The sequence below is a fragment of the Microtus oregoni genome, unplaced genomic scaffold, assembly GCF_018167655.1.
Source record: "Microtus oregoni isolate MIOR12 unplaced genomic scaffold, Mior012 000017F_ref0000208, whole genome shotgun sequence".
NCBI classification, from domain to species: domain Eukaryota; kingdom Metazoa; phylum Chordata; class Mammalia; order Rodentia; family Cricetidae; genus Microtus; species Microtus oregoni.
Window position 1 is genome coordinate 23,252,196 of NW_024543076.1, and position 27,026 is coordinate 23,279,221.

Here is a 27,026-nt window from a genome sequence, read left to right on the forward strand (position 1 = left end):
GACTTGACCCTAGAGGGGCTCCCAAGTGCCCAAGATGAGGTTCCCAGTTAGTTCCTTGGGCAGCTGAGGATTGGGAACCTGAAATGACCCTATCCTAGAGCAATACTGACGAATATCTTGCATATCATCATAGAACCTTCATCTGGTGATGGATAGAGATAGAGACAGAGACCCACACAGGAGCACTGGACTGAACTCCCAAGGTCCCAATGGTTTTCTTTTCTTTTCTTTTTTTTTGACACTAATCTCCTTAACAATTACTGTCTCTTTTTCAGTCCCTGCCTTGGCTGTAACAGGAAACTTCCCTGTGCTCATTTTCTCTCCCAACTGTACATGCTGTAGTTCTTTCTGCCCCACTTATTTTTATCATAGACCTGCATAAGAGTTATCAGTAATAAACCATTGCATTCTCAACGTTATGTCTTAAAATAATCTGTTTCTAAAAAATAGTCTATTACTTTTTAATTTGGCCAAATTCTTTGCCACAATCCTACAATAATGGCCTCTAGCCCAGCTTCTAATCAATTCTTTGCTTCCTCCTGAGACCTCGTGAGCTGGGTCTTTACCATCCATATTATTGTCACCACTGTTTTCTGAGCTCCTATTAGAATAGCCTATAAAATTCTGCTTGCAAAATCCAATGGCATTCCTTCTCCAATGTCCCAAAGTCTCCCACATTTTCCCCATACTATAACAATGCCCACATTTTGCTCCCAATATTTTTATTACTAGATTTTTAATTGCTATGATAAATACCATTGCCAAAGCAACTGAGAGAAAGAAGAGTTTATTTGGGATTACTGTTCCATAAAAGGACTCCAGAGTTACAAGAATGCAGCAGCCAGAGCAGGAAGCTGGTTGATTACATTTTGTCAAGCAAGGAAGTGAAGCACGGGTATGAACATTCAAAGCCCATGACCCAGGGACATACATTCTTCAGCAAGACCACACGAAGGAGTAATAATTCCCTAAACCGTGCTATCAAGTGGGGAAATAAGTGTTCAAATATCTGAAAATCAATGGGAGACATTGTTCATTCAAACACTACTCACGAAACTACAACAATACATTTTAAAAAGTGAGTTAAAAGTCATGGTTTGAAAAAATCATTATCCATTCCATTACTGTGTGAAAACTCATCAAAACTCAGACTGACTACAAGGAAAGAAACTCACTCCAGGTAATCAAGTCAGGCTATTTTTTTAAAAAATTAATCAGACACTCATAAGATATGCACAGAAGTTAGAGAGGCATGCTAAGGATGTCGGGAAGTCTCCAGTTACAATAGCTACAATTTTAACACTCTGGAATTTCCTATTCTTGTTTGTCTCAGGTAGTCTGTCAGAGCAATAGAAAGTAATTACATAGATAACCATATATTAAATTGGATTAAGGATGACAGTTATCCAAAGTGGAATCTGTAGTGATTTATATATTTCATATTTTTGTCATGTCTGGATTTTTATAAAGATTATGGTTCATTTTGTGCAAAAAACTAAAGGCATTGAAAACTATTTAAAAGGTGTGTTTAAAAACAGTTGACTGAGATCCAAATTCAGAAATAAAACTTGATGTCTTTATAGTCTGTGAAGTGCACGCATGCCTGGTTTCCAGAGCTCCAGCCAGAACACTACATTCCAACTCATAGCCAAGTTCTGATGAAAATAGTAACAAACAGGAGAGAGATAAAATGTTTAAAGCGATGGAGCACTTAATGATTATCAAAATTATCTTTCTACTTTGCCCTGTGCTTGACTTTTTGGTCATATCTGCAGTTTGCCAGCCCTAACTGCAGGCAGGTCTCTTTGCGTCTCCTTTAGTTCTACCATAGAGCTAGCAGTACATTTTCACACACTTGATGATCCTCTTGTTTTCTATTTTTCAGGTCAAGTGCAAATGATTTAGTGGCCGATGATGTTCTCTGTAGAAATAGTTTTCAAGTATTAAACACACTTCAAAACTGCTTCTTCAGTAAAAGTGTGTGTGTGTGCGTGCATGCGTGTGTGTGTGTGCGTGCATGCATTTGCATTTTGTGTATGTGTGTTTGTGTGTGTTTGACTTTATGGCCTTATACATCCTAAGCCTATTTGTGGTTCCACAATGCTACATGATATAGCTTTAATCTTTGCATTTAGAATCCGGGTGAGTTCTGTTACATACCTATCTGATGTTTTCTGCACCAGACTCATCCTTCTCAAAACATCTATTTTCCAATCTTTATAACTTCCCTCACTCACACCAACCTCATGTGTGAGATGAGAGTAGGAGAGTAGTATAAATGGCAGGTGTCAAGCAGTTCCTGCCAATGAAACCATGTGGTCAATTAAAGCCATTAAAAGGTATAGAATGAGTGGCTTTTAACTCAGGCCTACTGTAGGTGACCAGTGTCCAATACCTTTTAATTACTAACTGGCACTGTTTGATGCACGGTTAGGCCTCTCTAATTATGGTTACTTGAAGAAAATAGTCATGATATCATTAGGAACCTATCAGCTCACATCTGTTTGCTGAAGGGTTTCCTTAGCTTTGCATCTTAGGAAGCTTACGTAATACAAAAAGAATATAAATGTATTCAACTTTTAAAAGAGTCGTAACAATGGCAGTCATTGCATAGAAAAACCTCACAGAAGTCCTCTGTGCATTAATTCCGCTTCTACTTTTGAAGCAAATTTTAGATTGAATGGCTCAGTTACATAATAAGTCTGCAGCACTGAAAAACACCAAGGCCGTAGACTTCTTTCAAGTTTACTGCAAGTGGGGACTGGAGAGATGGCTCAGAGGTTAAGAGCACTGACTGCTCTTCCAGAGGTCCTGAGTTCAATTCCCAGCAACCACATGGTGGCTCACAACCATCTATAATGAGATCTGGTGCCCTCTTCTGGCCTGCAAACATACATGGAAAGAATGTTGTATACGTAATAAATAAATTAAAAAAAAGTTTACTGCAAGTGACAGCCAAAGACCGGTTTTGAGTTGTACAAGTGTATCTCATATATATGATAACAAAGTACCTTTCTCATTAGGGTAAATGGAGTAAGCAAGATTTTCAAACACACAGATTACCCAAATGGTAGATTTTCATCTGAATGGTATTGATTAAATGGAAAAAGAACTTCACTGGTTAAACCAATAGTGCATGTATAATATATATTTTATATACCAGATTCACTGGTCACTTTGCATGCATCAAAGTTATATATCTAATATAGCAAACTTTTGTATAACATGCAAACTTCAGACACACAACTCTTCATTTTTCTTTTCATATATATAAGGTATTGAATATGCTAAAATCTCTTTAAAATTGTTACTAATAAGTAGCCAGTTAAAAAGAATAACATAGCGACAGGAAAGATGGTTCAGAGGTTAAAAGTACTGGCTGTCCATCCGCAGAACCCTGGTTTGATTCCTAGTAGTGACCCACAACTGTCTGTAAACTCTAGTCCCAGGGGATCTACCCTCTTCTGGCCTCCTCCAGCACTGCACACACAAGGTATATATACTCCAAACAAAACACCCATTCACATGAAGATTAATAAAAGATTAAAACAAATAAATGGATACTTAAATGAACCTTTACTTGCTTAAGATAATTAAGCTGTCAAAAAGGGATTGTAAACTGGTAGAAGGCATAGCAATTATCTTTAAAAACATAAAATCTTGATAATTTTACAATGTAAATACACAACAAATTAGGTAACAAAATATCTAATCTGTAACATTAGTTGCAACAAAATATATTAGCAAGTATGGTAATAGCAAAGTTAGTCTACCTCCACACTGTAAGAATGTATGTATATTTCATATAATCAGAGCCCAGAAATCAAACATTTCTGTGCACAGGCCAGTCCTAGAATTAATGAGTTTATTACGTTTGCCTAGCAAGAAGCAGTTTAGAAATCTTTGGAGAACTGAACAAAAGTAGTTCTATATCCTTACATATTTTTTTAACCTGTGACTACTTTTTACTATTATTTTTAATTTTATTAAAACTTTATTGTTAAAAAGTTGGAAATAAAAACCAACTACATATCAATGTTAGTCAAACTGAAATGAATGTGAATATACAAGTACATGAGGGATGAAAGAGAATTTGGAAGCTAGCTGATTTTCTAGTTTCAACTCTGCCATGGGTTTTCCACTTTTTTGGTGGTAGATAAGTGGTGGAAACCAAAATAACACACACACACACACACACACACACACACACAGACATTTGATAGTGAAAATGTAAAATCTGGTGTGAGCTTCTGTTACAGCTTCAAAATGGTTATTTTAACAGTTTAATTTTACTGAATACACTTTTAACTATTAAAATGAATAAAATTTAATTTCATTCTAAAATTTTTTTTGAAAGAAAATCCTTATGTAAATCCATATGGCCAATATAAATTTTTGTACCTTAATAAAACTCTTACCCTATGTCTCCAATCTTATTTTTAAATAAAAGTCTACATTTAGAAAAATATTTTAGATGTCATTTCTCTAAAGCACATGTTTTCGAAAAAAATCATCTGTCTTGTAAATCTTTTAACAAAATTTCCCTCAATCTTATTTCTACAGTAGAATGTGTCAAAACCCAAACCATTTCACTGAGAAGGAAACCCAAAGCCAACTTTTCAGTTAGTTAACATTTTCATCACTTCTGCCTGATGAAAGATATACCTTTTTTTCAGCCTAATTTCTGATAAATAACTGCTGAATTCTTGCATTTTTGCTGTTTTTTATTTTTTAAAGATGAGTCTGCAGAGGCAACAGGTTCTATATTCTAATGTAGTTCAAAATTCATGCCACAAACATTTTAAGTTGGGCACATGAACAGTAAATTTAAAGAAGAAATGCAAAATGAAGCAATCAAAGGTTTATTGCTCAGTTATTTTGAAGTGCTACAGGGGCAGGGCAGGTTTTTTTTTTTTTTTACCAGGACATGACAGAAACCATCACAAATCCTCAAAAGATTAGTCTTCTATAATTCTCCCTAACAGGCACCAGAGTAGCTGCTGTTTAATAGTTTCCCTGGCTACACAAATCCTGACAGGGGTTTTCTCAATGCTCTTGTTTCTCCATTACACATGGTTTAATCGAACACCAAAGAATCAACAAATGTCCAAGAAAAATACATTTTAGCTTTGCCTGTCATATGAAAGGTACCCAAATAGATCACAGAATTCCAAGTTCCTCAAAAGAGCTTCCAAATGGACAAGGTCTAATCATGTGCATGGAAGAAGAACCCAGAAAGTTAAAAATAATGATATTATTTCAAAGGAACTCTGAAAGACAAAACTAGTCACCAAAATGCCAGTTGCCAAAAAAATGTCAAAGCTCAAAGGAGCTTCTAAGACTGAAAGTAAAGCCCTGAAGTACAGTGTCTTGAAGAAGCGTAACAAGGGTCACGCTTCTCAAGAGTCCCATACAAAGTCCAGATGCTCATCCCTCAGTTTACCCAGTGGAATCAGAAAGCAGCTGATCTGACAGACATAGGGCAATGTCTTAGTTAGTGTTTCTGTTGCTGTGACAAGACCCATGGCAACAACAACTGTTAGGAAGAAAAACATTCAATTGTGGTGGCTCATTTACAGTATAGAGGTTTAGGTTTAGTCAATTACCTTCACAGTGGGAAGCAAGACAACATGCAGGCAGATATGGTGCTAAAGAAGAAGCTGAGAGGTCTTAATCTTGACTCACAGGAAATGGTCTGAGACATTGGGCATGGTTTGAGCATATATGAAATCTCAAAGCCCACCTCTACAATGACACATTTCCTCCAGCGAGGCCATACCTACTACAACAAGGTCACACTTCCTAATCATGCTACTCCCTTTGGGGGACATTTTCTTTCAAACCACCATCAACAATAAAAAAAAATCCACAGAATAAAATGGTTCTAGAAACTGCATGGGACTTAAAAACCTTTCCTTCTCATTTGGGGTCAATTTATTACAATATCGTCAAAATACATTTTTTTTTCTCCTGGCCATGATCCATCGAAATTGTTACCAGAGTTGTTACAGTACAGGCTTGAATTCTACCATCCCTAAAATCAAAATCCAACAGAACAATAAGGAAACAATGAAAACCAAAGAAAGAAAATTTTAGTCAATATATCCACACTGGGGTTTTAACATGAGAGTCACAGGTAAATAAAAGACAAGAGATATGCACAGCTAAGCAGTAATGGTCAAGGCATAGTCCTGCCCACCACTGTTGCCTCAGCTCCCAAGTTTCTCCTGAAAGATGGTTTGACGAGTTATCAGAACTGTATGAAATCCATAATACAAGTTACCATTCCACCTGATAGAAGGCTTTACTTTTGTCCTTCTCCAAATATATTTTTTGAAAAAAATTCTCATTTCTTGGAGATCATTGTCTTAATAGTTTAATATCTGAAAGGAACGTCACAAGTGTCTTTATTTAGAATATGTTCACTCCTGCCAGGGAGGTTACATGTATAACCTTTATTGTATTATGCCCTTTTCCCACGATTTATCCCTGCCAGACAATCTGTGAATGGGGGGCACAGCTGTCAAGTAACAAAGCTTTATTTACTAAATTAGAAAGTAGGATAGGTTTGTCCCTTAGAGGCGTAGTTCAACATTAGTACATTCTTAATAAAGTATATTTGAGTCAAATTTGTGTAGTTTGTTCAAAAGTTGTATTTTAAAAAGGGTATTAATAATACTTCCTAAGGACTTGTGAGCTCAGAAATTATACAATCTCTATCTTCCTGCATTGGGATCTTCTATTTTCAGGTGGAAGGAGTTAATTAGGTAGTTTCTACTTTATAGGTTTCTCTTTTGCCTCTCATCACTCCTCTATGCTGCTGACTTCCCAGTCCAAAAAAGTAGTTGTTTTACGTATTCATTACAGTTTGATAGTTGCTTATGGTTTAAGAGAAGTCTTATCCTATAGACTTCATCATAGTTTCAATGACAGTCGATTTTCTGACATATTTACAAAAATTTTTCTCTAAATTTTAATACAAATTTGTGAAGTATTATGATGTTTTAGCACACACAAATTATGATGATTTAATTAAGTTAATTAACATATACACCTCAAAGAATGATCACTTTTGTAGGACGGTCTTCAAAATTCTCTATTTTTAAATGCACAATCCATTTTTATTGATTATGATCACAATATCAAGCAAACCACCCCAATTTTTCTTTCTGCATAGAAGCTTTTTGCTCACTGGTCAACATCTTCCTCTTTCTTATTCTATGCTCTACATCTATTTGTTTGAGCTCCATTGGGCATATACTAATTGTAGATATTTGTGAGATACAGTTTCATAATTCAACAACGTAGACATGTAGAGATCAAATCTTAGAATTTGCACTTCCCTCTGTCTTAGTTTCCTTGCCATTGATGAGATACTCTAGGCAAAGCATTTTACCTCACAATTTAACATACATCATGGGAGAGAAGTTAGACAGCAGGACTTAAACAATGTCCACAGTCAAAAGAAGAGAGCAATGAATGCATGTGTGCAAATTCCCAGTTGACTTTCTCCACGGCTGCAGTCCCACCCACAATTAATCTGAGCCTTCCCACTCTATAGTCAAGACAATCCTCCACAGCTATTATCAGAGGCCTATTTCCCCAGTAATTACAGATTTTATCAAGCTGACAACCCTAACCATTACACCATCCTACTACATATTTATCCTGTTTTTGTGTTAGGAAATGTCAAGTTCAAGTCCATCCCCCCTTAGTTCTTTGTGAAAGTATATTAGAAGTTGCTGTGGATTTGAGTCACAGTTTTGTGGCTCACCAGAAGTTATTTATACTGATTGCATTTCAGCATTCCTTATCTAGTCTTTCTGTATCCTTCCTCCTGGCTGCCATTCCTAGCCTATAATGACCACTCTGCTGCTACTCGCTACTGCTGTAAAATCAATGCCTTCAGATTCCATGTGTAAGTAATGACTTGTGCAGTATTTTCTTTCTGTGTTTAACATAATATTCAACCACTGCATCCCCAGGACCACAAATAACAACTTCATTCTTTTTTTGTGGCTGAACAATGTTTCATTGCAAAAAATATTTTAGCCATTTGTCTCCCAGACAAATATATTGATCCCAAGTCTTACTACTGTGAATAGTCCTGCAATAAACATGGAGATGTAGCTTTCTCATTGACATATCGATTTCATTTCTTTTGGATGCATAGACAGAAGTGGAATTGCTAGATCCTGTAGAAATTCTTTTTTTAGTTTTTTAAGGCACTTTATGGTGACTTTGCCATATTCCTACCTCTCCAGTGGCATGTAGGTATTGCCCTTTGCTTCATTCTCACCAGCGTTTGTCAAAGCTTGTCACTTTTATAACAGCCATTCTCTGTGGGATTGGATGCCCTCACACTGTGGCCTTGATTTGTATTGATAGCACCAATGGTTAGTGCTATCAAGCATTTCTTCAGATATTTGTTGGCCATTTGTATAAATCCTATTAAGGAACATCTGTTCAGATAATTTTTCCCATTTTTAAATCTTTTGTTGTTGAGTCTCTTATAGATCTTGAATATTAATCCTTTGTCAGATTAATAGTGTGTAAATTTTTTTCTTCATTATCCGGATTGTCTCTTTCTTGTATTATTTTCTTTACCATGCAGATCATTTGACGTAATCTCATCTGTCAGTTTTCACTCATACGAAATGTATTTATTTTATCACCATTAGAAAATAGAACACGTTACTTTGTTGGCGATGAACCCATTAAGTTATCAAGACAGCTAAGTTTTTACTTTTGTTGATACTGACAAATTCTTATTTGTGGGAACTGTTGCATTGTTTTTATTTGTTAGAATTCCATGCCCATCAGGTTGAAGAAAACAAAAATTCCTTCTGAAGCTTAGTTCCATCTTTTTACTAAATGCAATAGTGAAAGAAAGTTCTAAGCTATCAGATGCTCCTTCTTGGAATGTTAGCCAGTTCTTGGGAGTCTCCATCTTAGAACATTAGTGGCCAGTGCTTCAGGAATGCAATGCTTCAGCCCATGCCTAAAACAACACTGACTACAAGGCTTTAGAACTGGGTAATTTCAAGGCCATTTCATTTTAAAACTTTATTTACAGATATTATTGTCTTAATTCAATAAATATTTACTTTTATTTCTTTCTTTTCCAAAGGTCAAGCATTTAGACAAAAGCCATGATTCTGTGGGGTGGGGAGTGAGAGGCAGGGCATTTGAAGAAAATTCTTACTTGTTAAAAAAGAGAGGTCCTTCTCCTCATGTCTGGCCAGAGATACTTGTGGCTCTTTAGTTAATATATAAATGTGTTGCCTATTAACTTATCAAGCTTCAGGCTCCTGCACCCCCAGTTCCTACTCAGAAGCTTCACATCAGCTCTCAAACTCCCCTTTCCCGGTCCCATTAACCCGGGAAATCTGTCCTCTGTCGCTTCTCCTTGCTTTCTTGGCAGTCAGCATCGGCAGTTTGGAATAAACAGCTTTTTCCTTTCACCCACGGAGCAGCTATTTTGGTTTCTTTACTGCACCAACTTCCATTCAGAATTCATAGCTAAAATCTGGTGATGAGGGACAAACGATATTATTTTAGAAGGAGCAGCAACAAATAAATATGTAACCATGGAATATATAATTTCTGAGATGATCGTAAGTATGATGAAGGACATAACTCACAATGAACAAATAGATTGCAAAGCCAAATATATCACAGAGCAGGAAACAGAAGTTGCCTGGTGGAACATGGTCCAGGAATGGAGTCAAAGGAGGAGAATTTTGAGTGCTTGTGTGAACACTCCAGACAACAGGACAGTAGTCTTGTGGCATATCTTCAAAACTCTTGTTCTTACAATGTGTTTTCTTGTTCCTCTCAGATAGGAGTAGGTTTACTTCAGACTACCCATTACCACTTGCTATTGCTATTTAGGTAATGCTTAAACAATCCTTTGTGTGCTTCCATGGAAAAACATGTTTTTGCCAGACGTGGCTTATCTTTGTTATTGTATAGAGTCTGAACTCATGTGACCCTCAAAGTATAGGTTGCCTGAGGCTCTGAATATAGTTGGTTGTTCTGTGAGACTTTAGTCTGCCTTATTCATTGGCTCCATTCTCTCAGGTACCTCCACCTGGAATGGTAAGTGTGGTGCCTCGGCCACTACAGGCCTACCTAGGGTCAAGTGTTAGGGAGAACAGACTCTACTTCTGATTGGAGAATATAAAGACCAAGGTAAAAGAGCTCACAGAATGAAGGGTGTTGTATCATAGACCCCTATGGGAAGCACTGCTAATGTGTGTGTACTTCCTATTGTCTAATTTAATTGCTGACACAAGGATAACTTAGTAGATACTCTATCATAACACTTTTGGTCAGTGAAAAAAGTTTCAAAAAAATATAAGATTATCATTTATGCCTAAATATAGTGAGGAAATAAATCAGCTTATTGTTTAAAAAGAATTTTGATTTTAAAATTATGTATGACAAGTTGGAAAACAAGAAGACAGGAAAAATAAGGTATTTCTAAAGTATTAAAAATTACTAATGTATGGCTCTTGTTTTGTGGGAATATCTGAACTCTACAGACTCAGTGTTACATGTTTATAATGTTGCACAACATTAACCATTAGTCAGTTATAATATCTTTACCATGTTTATTTTATTGTATGTTAAGTGTATGATTACTGTAATTTAACCTTCCTAACCACTATTTAATTTTATGCAAGTCAATAAAAATTATTTAACACAAGAATTAGAAAATAACTTTGGGAGAAGGGTATTTTCACATACTAATTATATTTCCTAGAACAAATCATGTGGGTATTTGAAGGACCCTGCTTTTTCAGTCAGATTTTAACTCTAGCTAGAATTGGTTCAATATGTATCTTTAACTTTCTCCATAGAATTCTTCTGTACCTGAATTTGGTTATTCATTTGGTAACCCATTGATTCTCTAATTTATGTGATGAATTTGTTCTTTATCATAATTCTGTCATGAATAGTTATGAGTGAGAAGCCAGGGATCCATCAAAGCCTATTCATGGCCTTGAGATACTCACCAAGTAGTTTAGAAGGAATTATTTACCCAAATAACAATAATTCAAAGGTAAAAGGGACATGATCATTTTAAAAGTTAGGTCAGGCTGTTCAACACTTAACATTTCACCATGACCTGCTTAGAGATTTACCTTAAAATCTAGATGGTGTGGGATTCCCCTCCATATGCTATGAATATGTTTTCTTGCCATTGGTTAATAAAGAAGCTGCTTTGGACTATGGCAGCAAAAAATAAAACCAGGGAGGAAATTTGAACAGAAATAAATATAGAGAGTAGGTGGAGTCAAGGAGACACCAAGTAGCTGCCAAAGGAGGCAGACACCATGTAGCTGTCCAAAAAGCAAGAGGTTAAAAAAAAAAAAAAACACGAGCCTTGTGATAAAATATACAGTAATAAAAATGGGTTAATTTACAATGTAAATTAGCTAGCTAGGATACATCTAAGCTATTGGCCAAACAGTATAGTAATTAATAAAGTTTCTGTGTGATTATTTAGGGTTGGGTGGCCAGGAAATGAACGAGCAGTCTCTACTTACATGTAGATTTCTAGATTTGTGCTAAGCAGTCCTCAGTTTAGGACTACTCCTTGGTCTTGGACCACCCACCTTCCCTGATTTTCCTGTCTACTATTAAAGACAAGGGAAAGGAGATTTAAAAAAACAATAAAACAAAACAAAATAAAAATCAACACCTACTCTTTCTGCCACTGGAACCTCTGTCCTTGTTTTCATGGCCTGGGAGGTGGGCTCCTGCCTGTTAATAAACTGGCACACCAATCTCAAAGAAAGTCAGAAGTTTCTTTGAACAACTTCTATAATTTTTTTAAAATAACTTATACACCATGTCTCTTTATACAAAAGAATCAAAGCCGGTTGAGGAGATAGCTCAGTAAGCAAAGTGCTTGGTAGTCAATCATAAGAACTAGAGCCAGATCAGAAGAGTGCAAGCAAAAAAGCTGGCATGGTCGGGCATTTGTAATCTCAGTACTGGGGAGGCAGAGACAGGCAGATTTCTATGGGTTCATCAGCCAGGCCTAGTGTTTGAAGACATTGGGCATTTGGAATCCCAGCACTGGGGAGGCAGAGACAGGCAGTAGTTTTGGGTTTATCAGCCCGGTTCATGGGAGACATTGCTTCAGACAATAGGGTAGACAGCTCCTGAGAATGACTTATAAGTTTGTCCCTGGTTTCCATACATGTGTACACTACTATAGTGCATGTGCATGCATGCACCTGTACATATTTACACTCATACATGCAAAAAATTTTTAGACACTTTGTGACCACAAATTTCATAACAAATATCTCATGGCTAGATCTAAAATGTTACAAAGATAATTATCTACCCATTATAACTACCCCATTTTAATGTTTCCTTAAATATCTTCAAACTGTGATTCTTTGTTTAATGGATATATAAATTAAGTACTTGATAACAAAGATAATTTACTCTGTAATGATGGTAACCAAACTCGTCAGGAATCTATAGGTAGTATTCAGCATCAATTACTTATTATTTCCAACCCTGGAAATTTAAGTGTTCTCAAAATGGCTTTCTAACAAGCTTTCTTCTAAAAGATGAGAGTGGTAAGTCTGTCTTAGTCTCACTGACTTTCTGGCATCAAGAAAAGATATAAGAAAACAAAAATTATCCGACACTTTTGAGTTTGCTAACATGATTTAAAAATCCTAGACAGAACTTCATTTTGGTCTAGTCTTTTTCACTGAGAACTGCTTACAGGACTTGAGGAAGTGTTGTATTTACATGCTTAAAGGTTGACTCTTTAAATATGTATTTGAAATGGCTTTAACACATAACTGAAGAGATAGAGTCTAAGCAACGAGACTCATAAAAACAGACAGAGAGAGAGAAGGGAAAGAGATCAACCAGAAGAAGTTGTAAGGATGAAGGTCTCTCCTCAGGTGGGGTGTAGGGGTGAGGGTAAATTTCCTCATCTAACCTCAGAGGAATTGACAATAAGAAGGGAGAGGGGCCCTCTCTCTTGCACGAAGTCTGATTTACAGGTCCAGGCCATTGCCTGTGATGATGACAGTCTGAAGAAATCATCTCATCAGAATGTTCAGATAGTTATGTGAGGTCTTCCTTAAACCACAGCCATTGCATATATCAGCAGATGTGCCATGCATTGACCATCCCTGGACAAGCTTGGGTCTGTTGATGACTAATTTAACCATCTTTTCTATTTTTATTTTTACAAATAATAACTATCCTTTGATATTTTATGTATACTTGATGGCAGCATGGTTTTAAATTTGTTCCAATAATTTTATTCTCAGGGTCTAGAAATTCCTGGTTGTAGCTTCTGACCACATCCAGTCAAGTGTCATGTAGAAAGAAAAATTCTTGGTCAAGTAATTAAACAAATAGCTATATAATTGGGATTGTGGGGAGCTCCATTATTCAAAACACAGTGCACAACCAGGCCAACTAAACTTGCCCTCACCAATCCAAGAATCACTGCTGTACCTCATCAATGGAATTGGAGGGCATCACATTTCTTGCATAACTCCACAGGTGTCTGCTTCTCTGTGTGAGGTGCTCCTCAATATTTATACACTAATATTTTTCAAACTCCTCTTATCTATCAGACCTCTGTTCTTTTGAGATACTGAACAATATTTCTTTATTGAGTGCATTTCCGCTGACAATAGCAATACACACCATGCGTCATTCCCATAGTTTATAGCGAGTTAATAATGAAGGTAATTTACTGTTGTCTGTGAAAGACAGTATAGACACCGCAATAATCAGAGCTGCCAGCTGGAAACTGCGCATAAATGAAATACCCCAAACCACGGCAGTACCAAGTTAATTCAGAAAAACAGTAGGAGAGGGCAGGCTTCTAAGATCAGTGCTGATCTGGTTACTGTTACAACCAAAATACATGGAAACAATTCCTAGAAAATAAGCAGAGGGATTCTTCAAGTGTCTTGGTAAAGTCAATGACAAAGGATGGATTAAATCTTGCTAATCCATTACTTAATTGTCTTCTCTGAATCTTAAATCCCCCTGCTAACTTAACACACTTCAACATGTGTTTGTGAACTGATGTGTTTGCACATATTTAGGTAAATAAAATGTTCATATGATGTGGGATCCTCTCTGCTGTGAATATGATTGGCTAATAAAGAAAGCTGGCTTGAGACTATGGCAGGGCGGAAAAGAGCTAGGTAGGGAAAACTAAACTAAAAACTGGGAGAAAGAAGGGCAGAGTCAGAGAGAAGCCATGTAGCCCTGCCAGAGACAGATGCCAGTTGGAATCTTGCTGGTAAGCCACAGCCATGTGATACAGATTAATAGAAATGTGTTAAATTAATATGTAAGTGTTAGTCAATAAGAAGCTAGAACTAATGGGCCATGCAGTGATTTAATTAATACAATTTCGGTGTGATTATTTGGGGCTAAGCAGCTGGGGACAAACAAGCAGCCTTCTACAAATTGGATACCAATGTGGGTAACTACATCCACATAAAAACCTGAGAAAGCTTAAAAAGGAATTCTAGACACAAAAGAACAGAGTTTAGCATGACTTTTTGTAGCCCCAATTTTTTTTTTTCTATCTGGGTTTGCGGTGAGCATGGGTGGACTGCTTTAAGAGAGGTGCAATAAAAACTGTGCAGCTTCTTTAAAAAAATGGCGGCTCCCTGGTTCACCAGCACAAATGGCTCTGGCTCTTTTCAGAAGTCTGGCTATGGAGCATTTAAATGGGGTTTGTGACCAGAGTGCTACAACCTGCTTAATGGCAACATAGACTGGCTGTGTGCCTAAAAATGGGGCCGTGAGAATGGCTCCAGAGGCAGCAAACAGCTCTGCCATGTCGGACGGGGCAGAGCAAGCAGACAGTGCTGTATTTCCCCTAGCAATTGTGTAGCTTAAGTATTAAGAAGTGCTTAGCATTTTAAGAAGCACTTCTGGACAGTAAAGAATTACAGATACAAAATAGGACAGACTCAGACATAAAAGACTTCTAATGGTCACAATGTTGGATAAATAGACTTAGACTTGGGAGAGAGAAGAAAAAGAGTATAGAGAGTTACAGAAAGAAGTAAATGGTTATAAAAAAAGACAAAAGTCTTTAAAGAGACAGAGTACAAACAGTCATAGATTAAAGGAGTAAGATAATAAAATAAATATTAAAAAGTAATAGATTTAAAACAACTAAGCCATGTAAATATGGAGAATCTGTATTATGTATATTATTGTGCTTCCTGAATGCTGGGATTAAAGGCGTGTGCTACCACTTTCTGGCACAAGGAAATGATTTTTTTAAAAATAAAATTTAAATAATCATTTCACATGCATGGTACAGCATTGACTTATTTTATGGCAGCTTGACATAAGATAGATTAACTTTGGAAAAGGCAACCTCAATTGAGAAAATGCCCCCACAAGATTGGTCTGTGGGAAAGCCTGTGGTGAATTTTCTTGATTGATAATTGGATGCACTCACTGTGAGCAGACTCAGCCCTGGGCTGGTGACTGTGGATGCCATGAAAAAGCCAGTTGAGCAGGACATAAGAAGCAAGTCAATAAGGAGCAATCCTCCATGGCCTCTGTTCAATTCCTGCCTCCACGTTTTGTGCCATGAGTTTTTGCCCTGACTTTCCTCAGCGATGGAGTGTGACCCTAGAGCTGTAAGCCGAAATAAATGCTTTCCTCCTCAAGCTGCTTTTATGCAGTCATGATCTTTTACACAGTAAAACTAATTAACTAAAATAAAATACTTTTTACTTTGTTTATGGTTTTATGAGACAGTACTTTTCTATGTAACAATCCAAACTGTCCTGAAACTAGCTCTGTAGTTTAGGCCAGCCTCGAGCTCACAGACATTTTACTTTCGAATTTTTTTTTTAATTTATAAATTACATCCCTCCCAATCCAATCCTTCTCCTCTATTTCTGTTCAGGAAAGGGTAGGTCTCTTATGAGTATCAAGAAAGCAGGGCATAGCAGTTGCAGTAAGATTAAGCACCTCCCACATATTAAGGTTGGACAAAGCTACCCAGTATGAAGAATAGGGGCCAAAAGTCAGTAAAAGATTCAGAGACAGACCTGATGCCACTGTTAGGAGTCTAACAAGAGGACCAAGGTACACAGCTGTAGCATACATGAAGAGTACTTCGGTGCTATACAGGTGATAGAGATTTTTAATTCCATAGCTCTTAATAGTCACATTATAACCAAGAACTTAGTCTTAATGTATCTTTCTGAGATGAATACAGTGCATCAGCTCTTTGACATACACAATCGGTGTGTGTTCTTTCACTCGATAATGGGAGTTAGATACCTTCACTGAGCACATACAAAGTAATTAAACATTTTCCTGATATTTTAGCAACTACAATACTGAGCATTGCCCTCGTATAGACTTCGTCTTTACACCCATGAATTCAAACCAAATTTTGTCATTAGCTGTGCCAATCATTCCTTCCTGAATAAAGACCTTACTTTAATATTGACACTTTATTCATCTAAACAATACTGTTTTATAAAAGTGTGATTTTTTTAATACACACACACATGCACACACTTACACATGCACACATGCACATACACATGCCTTTTTGGTGTCTTCATTTAGAGAATCTGACCCTTGTATGGTTTTTATTGAGGAAAGGAGAGAATACCTGTGATATTTTGCGCTATCTTCACTGTGGAGGTCACCTCTGAGGAGGATGGAGCAGAGCGAAGGAGTGTCTTTGGAGCTAGGTTATACATGCAGTCATTTTTTCTTTAAAAGTTGGATGAAGCAAATAAGAATGAGTGGTAATGTATTTGAACTTCGTGATAGCTATGTGGTGCCTATTTTAACTTATTGTATTGTCTGATTAAATAATTTAAAATCATTCTTAGATTCTGTAAACAGGTTTAGGATACCACTTCTCCTCTTTTGAAGTTTCATCCTCTTTTTTAATTGAAGATACATTTTTTTTTCATACAATGAATTTTGATTTTGCTTCTCTCTCCCACAACTCCTCCCAGATCCTCCTCTTCCTTCCCATGCAATAAACCCTTTCTTGCTCTTTCTCATTAAAATAACAAACAGCTATCTAAAATCATTAATATACTCTCTCTTTTTTTTTATTTTTCAAGACAAGGTTTTTAGGTATATCTTTGGCAGTCCTGGAACTCACTCTGTAAATGAGGCTGGCCTCAGACTCACAGATCATTCTGCCTCTGTCTCCTGAGTGCTAGTATTAAAAGTGTGTTCCACCATTGCCCAGCTTTTCTCTTTAAAGAAAGAAAGTCCTATTGTTTCTGAATGTATTCGAGTCATGGTGAGGGGGCCTGGCATGCATGTTTTTAATTGCCACATTAGAATGAAATTAACTAAAAGTTTAACAAGCTATAACCATGAAAAACAGACAAGCAATAGCTAATTCACATAGGTAAGTTAAGGGCACTGTGCCTAAGAATATCATCAACCCAAATTCTAATGCCTTCCCTGACCTTTAGGATGTGGCTTTGTTTAGCAATAGATCTTTCCATGTAGTCGGTGAGCTGAAGTCTTGTTGGAATAGAATGAGCTCTCAATCCAAACACTGACATCCTCAGAAGAGAAGAAATACAGAGATCCACAATTATAGAAAGTGAGATCATTCTGATGAATACAGACAGAGATCAGGGGGATGGTTCTTAAAAAATATTGGAGGTGCTGGTAGCCAGACACAGTGGGAGGCATCTAGAAAGGGTCATTCCTGTTTACCAGGATCCAGGAGGACACATAGTCTTGCCAACACTTTTTTCCTTTTTTTTTAATTTTGTAGATTTTATACACATACACACATTAACACATAATTCTCTATTGATTCTTTGGTAATTTCATATCATACATCCTAATCCTGCTTATTTCCTAGTCCCTCCATATCCACCCTTGACCTCTGCAACATAACCCCCCCAAAAAAAATCCCTAAAAAATTTGTTACAAGCAAAACAACAACAACAACAACAACAACAAAAAACAAATAAAAAACCCCACCTCAGTCCTCCCCCTGTCTTTCCTGTCTCTTCAATACCTCTTAATTTGTCACAGTGACATTGGGAGCTACAGTCTGTCCAATCAGCTCCACTTGAATACGTTCACTGAAATGTCTCATTGATCTCGTTTAATTGATCTCTGGCCTATGGCACACTATTATTACTGGACTGTCATCCAAACTCCTGTTAGATATTCTGCTGTTGCTCTGAGTAGTGGGGATCTGGTGCTTGTGTTTGAGGGCCATGCTGCCGCTGGGACCGTACTGATATGGGTGACCTGCACTGCCACTGGGGCCACAGTGATGTCTGGGCCGAGCGGCTGCCAGGAGCTATGTCTAGGTCTGTGGACCCATTGCAGCAGGGGTCTGCGTTGATGTCCATGGCTCATGTTACCAAAAGAGGGCATAGGAACCATACATGCTAAAATCTGAGGGCCATGCTAACCTGGGCCCTGACCTTCACTGGTCCTGGGAAAGTTGGCCCTGCTCTTCCCTGGACACTGAAGCAGAAGAGCTGGTATTACCCCTCATAGGAGAGCTGCCCCTTCAAGAACTCAGGAGAGATGGCCCCTCACCCCAGGTATAGGAGAGCTGGCACCTATGGCATGGGCCTAGGAAAGCTGGTTCTACCCCTTGCCCGACAGGGTAGGTCCCAGTAGTCTGAACTGACTAACTCAGTGAATGCTTTTTTTTTAAAAAAGCAAATTTTTATTTATTTATTTTTAAATTTTTGCATACAAACACAAACACACACTCTCTCATACACACTCTATGTATTGAATCCATTTAGTGTTGCTCAGAAGTATGTGTGTTTAGAGCTGAACATTTCTTTAGTTACTTGTTGTGGAATATTAGTTTAAGATGTGTTACATTTGTTTATGCTGTGGAATATTTGTTTCATGCAAAGATGTGTTGTATTCTTTTATGCTGCATTCATTTAACTCTGTGAAGCTGTGTTTTTTGCCTGCCTAAAACACTTCATTGGCCTAATAAAAAGCTGAATGGCCAATAACTGGGCAGGAGAGGGAATAGCCGGGCTTCCAGGCAGAGAGAATAAACAGAAGACAAAGAGAAGAAGGAAGAGCAAGAAAAAGAACAGAGAGGATGCCAGAAACCAATCACCCAGACACACAGTCAGCTCAGCCATGGAGTAAGAAGTAGAGAGAAGTAAATAGAATAGAGAAAGGAAAAAAACCCAGAGACAAAAAGTAGATGGGATAATTTAAGTTTAAAAAGCTGGCTAGAACTAAGCCAAGCTAAGGCCAGGCATTCATAAGAAAGAATTAGTTTCTGTGTATTTATTTGGGAGCTGGGTGGCAGGCCCCCAAAGAGAAAAAAAAACAGCTACAGATACTTATCAGGGTGCTCATTCCTAGAGAAGACTGATTCTCCCTCTCTCAGTAGCCATTGCCTGCCTGTAGCACTTCATCCAGGGATTCTCCCATTTATGTCCTTGAAAATATTTTTATTTTGAATGTCTGGTCTCTAGAACCATAAGATAATCAATTGTGTTTCAAATCTTAACAGTGTATGATAATATGCTACAGTCATCAAAGAATTCAATTTTTTTCTACTTCAACTGGTGGTTGGGGCTGGAGCTCAAGAAGCAATTATCAGAGACATGGACCCTTAAAAGTCCACTTTCACTTACTCCAGAAGTCGCTAAGCTGGACAACACTCACCTCAGATGAGAAAGCACCTGTAAGTATCCGTAAGTCCTCCAGGATGTAAAAGCAATATAAAGAAAACCATGGCAGCTCTGTGGGAAACTGACATAGTTTATAACTGGCAAAAGAAGAACAATAGTATAGCTGAGTTGGGAACAGTTAACAGGAAGTCAGAATTTTCTGGATCTTACTTTGTAATAGATGCTCATGGGGATTAAATGAAACCACATACGGAAGTAATCTAGCACAATAAAAATGTAGATTCCTCTCCACACACACACAACTGTCTGTAACAACGGACATGAAATGTGCAATGCAATTGGCCAGGCCAATCTGGAGGTTTTGTGTGAAAGCTGTCTCATTCATGAAGTCAAGAGATGCTCAGAGTGAAATGTGTTTTCTGTGACCAGGAGTGCAGGGCTGAACGATCACTAGCCATGTAAGTACCTAGTGTAGTCTAAGTAAATTCCTCAAAAGTTTGAAATCTTCATAGACAGTTTTCATTTCTTTCAGTTACAGAAGCTTAAAAGTGTAGGAGGAGATGCATGCATGACCTGACTGGCAGTCAACATACCTTGCACACTGCACTTCTAAATAAGAAGCATGGTACACCATGCTTCTGAAATCAGAACACTGAATTCTGATGTAGCATGAGTAGCTGGTAGCTAGCCTGCAGTTGAGTGTGCACTAGTCACATCTCTTTTAATGTGCTTCTTCACATCGACATTCTGGTGGTATGAGGTCTCATTATCCAATCTGAGGCAATGTGCAAACCCATCAAAGTCAATAGGCTTCAGCTACGTAAGTTATTGATAACATGCAGCAAAGCAGCTGCCGTGCTTGAAACTGTCTTGAGAGTGGTTTATCTTTGAGCCCTTTACCCACTTATGGGTACTGATGTCATGTTTGAGGGATACCCTGGTAATGAAGGCATAGAGCAGTGGTTGCCACCATGTGGGGCGTGACTCTTTCACAAGTGTTGCCTAAAACCATCCGCATATCAGATATTTATACCATGATTCACTACAGCAACAAAACTACAGTTATGAAGTAAGAGCAGAGATAATTTTATGTTTGAGGGTCACCACAACACGAGAAACTGAATTAAGGGGTTGCAGCATTAGGAGGGTTGAGAAAGACTGACATAGAAAAAGATAGGCTGTATACCCCGTGCCATGAACGAGTTATCCCCAAGCATGGGTGACATCTTAGGGGAGTTACCATGTTAGGTTTGGCAGTGCAGAATTACAGACATGGCTTCCTCACTGCTCACTGTAATGTAAGGCTGTTATACCATTAAAAAAACATCCCAACATAAGTCTTCAGGAAGGTAATTTTGAAACTGAATAACAGCCACTTAGGTAGGCATACTCTATCAGCTGATACTCTTGCTAACTATAGCCCCTTAATTCATCTGTTGTTTGTATTAAATACCCCACAGCCGTTCAGCAACTGCGAATCACATGGCCACGTCTTCCCACTGCCAGAACAGTTAATTAGCTCCTGCAGCCTGCAAGTCTGAGAAATTGCAAGAAGGATTTATAATTGCGCAGTGAAGTACAGCAAGTGGCTTAAATGTCTTTGTTCAGCATTTACAGTTTTGAGGCCATTTAGATTCTCAGTCATCTGATAGAAACAGAACACTTCATTTCTTTTACACCCTGAATGCAGCTTTAGCATCATTTTTCTTCCTGGATAAAAAGGGGATTGGTTCTTATCAAAGCAAATAGCTCTATAAAATCTAATGAGGGTTTCTTCATGGAGCCCATACCATAAAAAAATGCCTCAAAATTGAGGGATTTGATGAAAACTCCTTTGTATTTTGTGAGTAAAATAGTTTATTATAGTCATGTTTGTTTCTGTCTCCCTCTCCTGTCCAGTCAGCCCATGAATGGAGCCCTGCTCTGTGGGGACTCTTCTCCCAACTTGGGCAGAGCCCAGATCCTCCAAGGGGCTGGGGAGTGACAAGCACTCTGCCTGTGGCCTAATGATGAGCTTCCTGGGCCCCATGTGTCTCTTCTGTATCCTTCCCTAGACTCAGAAATTCAGAGGTAATGACAGTGATATCAATGCCTTGGAAATCTCCCCATGTCCTGAGGGCCCCACTTTATCAAGTTGTGCAAGGTTCTCAGCATGCTGGCTCTCAAATGGAGCCCTGTACTCCAAGTTGACGTACGGCGTCTTAAAAGAAAAATCAGTGGAGAACGTGGCCTGTTGAAGAGTTTCCTAAAAGTGTGGCAAAGAAGCTGGGTACCATGGTAAGCATCTGAGGATCAGGATTTCGATACTATCATTGGGTATAGAGCAATACAAGGCTAGCCTAGGGTATAAGATAAATAGGCAAAGGCATGCTAAAAAGCAATAGCCTTGTGGATTTATTTCCTGAAGGAAAGGTTGAGTCCTAGTGAGGCACACTGACAATTTACTCAAACTATGAACTTCTGTTCCTTTACCTGTAACTATAGTGACTTAGAAATCAGGCAGAGGACTTCAGAGAAACAAAACAAGGTTGTCCTTAGAGAGGTGCTGGAAAATGGCAAGCAGTCATCACCGCTTGTTACTGTTATGCCGTGGGCGACAGTTACGAAATTGCCGATTACATTAGCACTGGGAGCAAGGTATAGTGCCGAGTTGCTATACATCAGCACAAAGTGAGAAGGCTCGCAGCTTTAGAATAAGAGCCATAATCCTATTTGATATGACCATTGGGCCACTGAGAAACAGACTTATGAAAAAAAACATGGAGGGAAGCATCAAAAGAGTAAACCACTTCTATTTACTTGAGACTCCGAAGGGAAAAAGGAAGTCTGCACAAATAGATACGTATTGGAGATAGGACTGCCTGCCAGCCTTTTGTTGTTTAGACATTGCTGTGGTGTGGTCATTTTCACAATTGGTATCTCTTTTCTTATAGTTCTAAAAGTACATAGTTATTTCTCCACATCTTCCATTCTTTTTATTTCCATTTATTATTTTACTTTTCTCTCTTTGAACCTCTTCCTTGCCTTTGGTCTCATAAATTATATCCTCCTTTCCTGTGTCATTGAAAAGGGTTTTCAAGAATGTTCAGCTAAACTGGTACAGCTATAAATGAGGAAGTGAGAGGCAAGGGAATATGCCGTGACTTTAGGTTGAAAAGGCATGTGCTCTGAGAGCAAAGAGAGCTGCATCTTTGATTGAGGTGAAACATAGTAGATATCACACAGCAATTATGACTCTCCTGGGTGGAGGAAAAACACAGTGCAGGTGAGGTTTCCGCGGAACGGTAGGAAAGAAGCAGAGGCTGCAACACTGGGGAGTGGCAGTCATGTGGGGAACATGAATGACTCTTTGTTCAGGCCTGGGTGAGGGTAATGCTGGGCTTTGATTCTCGTGATCTCATATATGTGTAATCTTGCATATACACTAAGGATTTGTACATGCTAAACAGGCATATGAGCTCTGAGAAAAATACCAAGTCTCTTAGATTGGGGCATTTCTGGTCCCTTCCATTCCAGTGTGTGCAGTTGTGTGCATGTGCGTATATGTTGTATGTGTGCATACTGTGTGTGTGTGTGTGTGTGTGTGTGTGTGTAGGTGCACTCAACTGTGTGTACACATTTGGAGACCATAGGTTGACTTTAGGTATCTTCTGGAACGTGATGTTTGAGACTGACCTGCCAGTGAGTGACTAAGAGCCCCAGTGTCTGTCCTTCCGTTCATATTGCTGGCATGACAGCCATGCACTATTGTGCCTGACTTCTGTGTGGGTACCTGGAATCCAAGACCATGACCTCATCTATGTGAAGCAAGCACTTTGCCTACTGAAATATCTCCCACCCAACCGTCCCATGTTGACCTAGAACCCAATGACTAAAAAACATAAAATTATAGAACAGCCTGACAGATACATGCAGAGAAAATACCCTACAATGCATTAATGAAACTGTTTAAGTTGTTCTTCAGTTTTCGTAAGGGGTTTTCAGCAGTAGGAGTAGTAGTATCTATTCCCACCATTGCTTTAGATGGTCTTAAAGCTTAAGAGTAGTGACTGGTAACAGCTTCATCCCACATTATTTTTAACATGGTATTTTTAGTGACTATTTGGGAGTTTCACATAATACACACCAATCACATTCACTTCCTAGTCTTCCCAGGTCCACTCCACACTTGTAACCTCCCCCCCAATACTAAGTGCTGTTTATGTTACCCATATACTCCCTGGAGCATGGTCAAAAATCCCAGTAGCCAGCCCTCAAAGTGAACTGAGTCACCCTACCCTCACCCCTGCCAGATGCCATCAGCTCTGAAAAGCTTCACTTAAGGATTCCTATCGCAGTTCTTTTAAAAACAAGCTTCCTTTTTATTTATTCTTTGCATCTTTCCCATAATGTATTTTGATCCCATTCATTTCTCCATATTCATCCTCTGCCCTTGAGAATCCCTTAAAATAAAATAAAATTTAAGAGATAAAAAGTAAAAAGAAAAGAAAACCAAAGGAAAAGGGGGAAAACCTTGTTATGGAAACTGTAGTGTGACACAGTGAGTCGTGTAGTAAATCTTTTGTCCATGTATCTTTACCTGTAAGTGTTCATTGCAAAGAGTCATTGGTCTGGTTTGAGGCCTCTGGCTTCTGCTACACTATTGACATTGGGCCCTCATGGGGTTCCTCTGGTTGTTGCCTGTGTTATGGAGATCCTGCAGCTTTGGGCCTACAGGACCAGCTTCTTCTTAATTTGTAAGAGTTCTCTTCAACAGCTTCTTGTTTAACCTTTTTTTTTTTTTGAGGGGGGAGATGGATCAGGGAAGAGAGGTTGTCACAGAAGCCTTCTATGTCTCTCATTCTCAACTATGAGTCTGCAGTTATTGAAACGACTGCAAAATATGCTTCAATGCTCTTTGTCACTGGCAGCATAGACCACAGACCTCAACAGGGCCCTTGGTCACAGCACGGACCACAACATCCACATGGTCTTCGGTCTTAGCAAGGAGTACAGACATCAACACGGTCATTGGCAGCAGCATCAACTACCCACAGCAGCATGGACCATTGGCAGCAGCCTGGCCTATGGACATCAGCATAGACCAACATCATCCACATGGCCTTCATTATAGCCATAAACCGGAGAAAGGAAGGAATAAGAAGGTCCTCACTAGCGTTGTTAGAAATTTGAAAATTCTATCCCTTCCTTTAGGTAGCTGATTGTTCAAGATAATGATCTAGATTAGCAGGAACAACACTCTGATAAAATACAATCGTCTGGCCCAGTCCCAGCCTGAGTTTCAGGGGCATTCAATGTTTTAATTTCTCAATCTTTCAATTGAACCATTAGCCAGAATACCATGTTCCTTGGCTGTGCTAGTTAAGAGTTCTCTATAATTAATTATAACAGCAGCTTAGCTATTCAAAATACCTGAAAGGGTAATCATTATCTTAACAGAGAGAACTGGCCTGCATTTTAGACAGCCACTTGGCAGTGGTATTATAATTGGGGTATGGCTGCAGTATTTAATGAACTGGAGACCAGAGAGTGAGTTTTCTGAAGCACACCTTCAGTTTCCAAGGTGACACAAATATGATAATGGACAGAAAAGACCCATGCCTTTTTTTCAAGCAGCAGGAACAAAGGAGCATGGGGGCCAATACAGAGAATGAAGGACAGCAATGGATCACTCAGGAAAGACAAAGTGGATAAAGACGTAAGTGGTTACACGGTGACAGGATATCCATCTTATAATCGTTTCATTTATTGAAGCGTGATTTCTAAAGCACAAATACACAATTAAAACAATAAAGCCATATGTGTTAGTATATCCAGCAGCCACAGAGCTCACACTGAAGAAAATCAAAATGAAACCATCATAATAAGTTTGGTGAAATACAGAGAAAATTCAAGTCCCAGCCTCAGAGGGTGCTGGTGGTTAAAGTAAGGGTAGTCATTGGTAAAGATTGGGATCCTATAATTTGGGATGGGGATGTGTAGGAAAACTTTTCTAGAGCGGTGAATTTAAACCCGCTGATTCTCAAGGGTTTGTCTCACCTGAGGAAGTAGTAAGTGCCCTCAGCCCCGTCTGCTGTGAGGTAATGCTCTTGTACACTATAAAGATTTGTCACATATATTGGTTTAATAAAACACTGATTGGCCAGTAGCCAGGCAGGAAGTATAGATGGGGTAACTAGACTAGGAGAATTCTGGGAAGAGGAAAGATAGAGTCATCATCCGGAAGCAGTGGAAGCAAGATGAGAATGCGTTATTGAGGAAAACGTACCAACTCACATGAATAAACATAGATAAGAATATGGGTTAATTCATCTGGCGATGGATGGAGATAGAGACAGAGACCCACACTGGAGCACTGGACTGAACTCCCAAAGTTCCAATGAGGAACAGAAGGAGGGAGAAGATGAGCAAGGAAGTCAGGACCAAGAGGGGTGCACCCACCCACGGAGACAGTGGGGCTGATCTATTGGGAGCTCACCAAGGCCAGCTGGACTGTGACTGAAAAAGCAGGGGATAAAACCGGACTCTCTGAATATGGCGGACAATGAGGGCTGCTGAGAAGCCAAGGACAATGCCACTGGGTTTTGATCCTACTTCATGTTCTGGCTTTGTGGGAGCCTAGCCAGTTTGGATGTTCACCTTCATAAACCAGGATGGAGGGGGGAGGACTTTGGACTTTTCACAGGGCAGGGAACCCTGACTGCTCTTTGGACTTGAGAGGGAGGGGAAAAGGAGTGGGGGGGAGGGGGAGAGGAGTGGAGGGATGGGGAGAGGAGTGGGGGGAGGGGGGAGGAGTGGGAGGCTGGGAGGAGGCAGAAATTTTTTTTTCTCAATAAAAAAAAGGAAAAAAAATAATTCTAAAATAAATTTTGAGTTGGCTGTGAAAAAAAAAGAATATGGGTTAATTTAAGTTATAAGAACTAGTTAATAATAAGCCTGAGCTACTGGGCCAAACAGTTTATAATTAATATAAGCCTCTGTGTGTTTCTTTGGGACTTAACAGCTGCAGGACCAGGTGAGACAGAAACTCCTGCCAACACCTATAACTTGAAATATTGATTTTTTTCACCTTTGACGGGAAATTAATCCTATTTTGTCTGTTAAATTAGCAGTGACTTCCTCTGAAGGAAACACAAGGCAAGACAATACTGATATTCCTTAGGTCCCACTAAGAGATGCCTCCTAGACCTATAATCAGACTTAAGGCAAGGCAGGCTCATAGATTGGAAGTAGAAAACGTAGTTCCTGAGGAGGTCTGCTAATACTACTAAGGAGATGGATGCATTTGCTAATTCTTTCTTGTGGAAGTCTGGAGAATATGTGTGTGAATGGATTTTAAGGGTGTGGGATGATGCTGGAGGG